Source organism: Ochotona curzoniae, unplaced genomic scaffold (genome assembly GCF_017591425.1).
Source record: "Ochotona curzoniae isolate NIBS_2020 unplaced genomic scaffold, NIBS_Ocur_1.0 contig_4501, whole genome shotgun sequence".
NCBI classification, from domain to species: Eukaryota; Metazoa; Chordata; class Mammalia; order Lagomorpha; family Ochotonidae; genus Ochotona; species Ochotona curzoniae.
Genome location: NW_024466307.1, coordinates 17,187,054 through 17,190,395, shown reverse-complemented (window position 1 = coordinate 17,190,395; position 3,342 = coordinate 17,187,054). Strand labels below are relative to the sequence as shown.

At 36.7% G+C, this 3,342-nt stretch overlaps 1 non-coding gene across 1 annotated transcript; it reads right to left on the bottom strand.

Moving 5' to 3' along the window:
* Positions 1 to 2,979: 2,979 nt before the first annotated feature.
* On the bottom strand, positions 2,980 to 3,086 carry LOC121160385. Its single transcript, XR_005884538.1, has one exon. It is a non-coding gene; the product is annotated as a U6 spliceosomal RNA (small nuclear RNA).
* Between the last annotated feature and the right edge of the window lie 256 nt (positions 3,087 to 3,342).

Below are 3,342 nucleotides of genomic sequence, written 5' to 3'. Positions count from 1 at the left end.
GATTTAAGAGTGTTGTTGGCTGTTAACAGATCTGCCCCGGAAACTGCCATGACTTTTGAAAGATAAAGTGTTGCCTGGCTACAAATAGATAACGCTTTAATACATATTCCATTTTCCCAAATAGCTAACTATTCTTTCTCGTAATTACGTTTCTTACCTGGGCAAATGAATATAATAATGTTGTCATCAAACAAGACAATTACTAAAAGATTATTTTAAAAGTTACTTAGTATCTTTGGCTAGCAGCACCCATCCCTCACAAAGTTCTTCCCTTCCCTTATTTTCCAGTTTAAAAGTTTCTCATAGACTTGCAGAAGGATCTTGGCAGTGTGCCACCATAGCTCAATAATCCCTGTACTTTTCCCTTCCTATTTTCTTTGTCTCTTCTCTCTTTATCCACTCTGCCAACTCTTTCGATAGGTAACACTCTGCTCTCTAATCCACAATTCATACAACGCCACTTGCACATACCACTCCTAAAATAAAGGTTGCAATGAGATTTGCATTATGGAAATCATGTCTATCTTCATTCCATGCATACTGTCATACCTGCTTTCAGTAGATATAAATTTCTTTGATTTTAAAATTCATTTGTTTTAATAAGCACCGTTACTGGATGTCAGATTTGTGTTGAATTATCTTTCAGGATTTTATTGTTTTTAGCTTTCCAATTTTCAGATTTTCACAGTGTCTATACAGCTTCTTTTATTTTTACAACTCTCTGTAAGGACAAGAGGGAATGAAAGAGATGAAGTAGAGTTGGAAGAGGAAATTTTCTGTTTGAAGATGAAATATCAAATCCATGAACACAGTCACACCATCACCTCTCCTAGCCAGAGTATGCATGTCCAAGCATCAATGCTGGCTCCCTAGTTTCTCTGGTCTTCTCTTCAGGCTTGAGAGAGATTTCCAACATTCCTGAATCATTCAAGGTCTGGCCCTTCTTAGGCCGTCCTTTTCTCAAAATTCACCAGTTCTGTTTCCTTTATCCCTGGTTTGTTGTGCCTTCAAACAGAACTGTTAGATATCTGCCAATCAGAGTGCCAGAATAATAATTTGTGTGTGATGTCATCAGAATCATTAGAGGACTTTTTCAAAAGTACAAAGTCTTAGATTCATACTGAAAGGTTATGACATGAAAGGTTTGGGAAGACTTCAGAAAATTCCATATATTAAGAATCATACCAGTAAACCTAGTCAATACGGTCTATCCCTGTTCCCTTTCAAAACTCTTCAGCACAACATGAACAGAGTACCAGGGACCCTTGAGGACTTCAATGAGAAGAAAGGCTGAGAGACAGAAGTGGTTGAAAGTCTGTGTGCAGAGTGGGAGAAAGCTCAGAGTATTCTCTCCACCAAGCAGCAACATTACCCTAACTGCAGACAATAAGGTTTCCTCTGGTGAAGCTAAAACAGAATGCCTCATGTCTGTAGACAACAAGGCAACTGAGTTTAGGGGTGAGGTCCCTAAATGCGCGTTGGAACAAAGGGAACAACAATGAACCTTGAGATTCTTCCCCACTCAGCCATCAAAATGATGGTCTCCTGGTTTATATCCTTCAGAGAGCATACCATAGGATATTTCTAAGGAATTGGCTTGATCAAGGAAAATTACTTCTATGGTTTTCTTGGAAAACTCCCCAAAGCCGAGACTGCATGCCTAATACCAAAAATAAGAACTGCCAGATGACAAGTTGCAGCCATCCAGGTATGAAGAAATGTCTGGAGATCATCACACTTTGAGGAAACCTAGTCATGAAAATCAGATACCAAAAGGGCACAGAGGTGAGAGTAAAGCCAAAACAAGGAACAGAAGGAAAGTTCAGAACCATTCTTACTATTATAGTAAGAAGATGCTGCGTCTCTGAACACAGACACATTGCCATCTTCCTAAAGAAATATTCAGAGGAAAATATGAACTCTCCAAGGTAAAAAAAAAAAAAAGACAAATTTTCAAACTTAAGAGTATATTAGAACATGAAGTTGAGAATAACCAACAAAATAACAAAACACACAAAGTTGACTATGAAAGAAAAGAAAACTTAGGATCAAACCAGGAGCTAAAATAACTTATACAAAGAGAAAAGCAAATGGGTAGAGAGCAATGGAATTATTTTTAAAAAGATGTCTTACCAGTTAGTAATGAAGGAATTTTTAGATTGAAAAGGTTTGAGTGTGTGCCTTGCAAAATGAGTGGAAAGGGCTCATACAGAAATATTTAATCCTGAAATGCCAGAACAGCTGAAATCTGAAGAAATCCTCTAAGCACTTGAAATGAAATAAATTATTGTAGACAAAAGATCAGTTATGTAGGCCGAGAAAGGTATTGGACTTTCAACAATGACATTATGGAAATGAGAAGAAAATGCAACTCTACCTTTAAATTCCAGAGGGAAACTATGTGCAATTTAGAATTCCCTACCAAGTCAACCAAGCAATCAAGTATATGAGTAGAATAAGTATTGTCAGGCATGCAAAAATCTCAAAAATTTTTTTCCTGTGGAATCCTGATTTAGGAAGAAACTAGAATGTGTTTTCTATTAAAATAAAAAAGAATGATGAATATAAGAGAAATGAAGATAAGGAATCCACATGAGAGACAGGACAGGGAATGCCAAAGATATCAGTGAAAGAGATTTCTAGAACAATTGTATGACTGACTTTAAAAAAAAAAAAATAGAAGGAAGGGAAAGAAGCCTGCAAGCTTCAAGAACTGAGTCATATCTCCAAGAAGGAAAAATTGGATTAGTATTCTTCCTGATGTATTTCCCCACTTCAGGAAATGTGCTAGAACTCTTGCTGAGTTTGGAGATGACTTTAGTAGACATTGTGGCAGAGTAGGATAAATTGCCCTTTTTTTTCTAAAATAACAAGCGTAATTTCTTTAAACTCAAAAGATGTAACAGTATTAACAAATGGTTAGACAACCATTTAAAAACAAAACAGTGGTGCAATATTCCATCTATTCTATTAAATCATAAAAATATGGAACACTTCACCAATTTGCGTGTCATCCTTGCGCAGGGGCCATGCTAACCTTCTCTGTATCGTTCCGATTTTAGTATATGTGCTGCCGAAGCGAGCACTAAATTGCCATTCTAGCCTACTTGTATCCCAAATGGGATAACATTGGTGAAAAACGGACATTTTCATGTCATCAGTAGAAGTGGAAAACGGAGAGAAATGATGGGGAGGAAAAGGGAGGAATCCCTATTCCTACAGATCTTTATCATGGAAGATAATAATAACAATAAAGTATAAAATACCATAAACAATTTTAAAAGTTCATTTTCATCTGTAACTGATTTCCCTTCCTGCCTCCTTCGGATCCTGTGGCATACA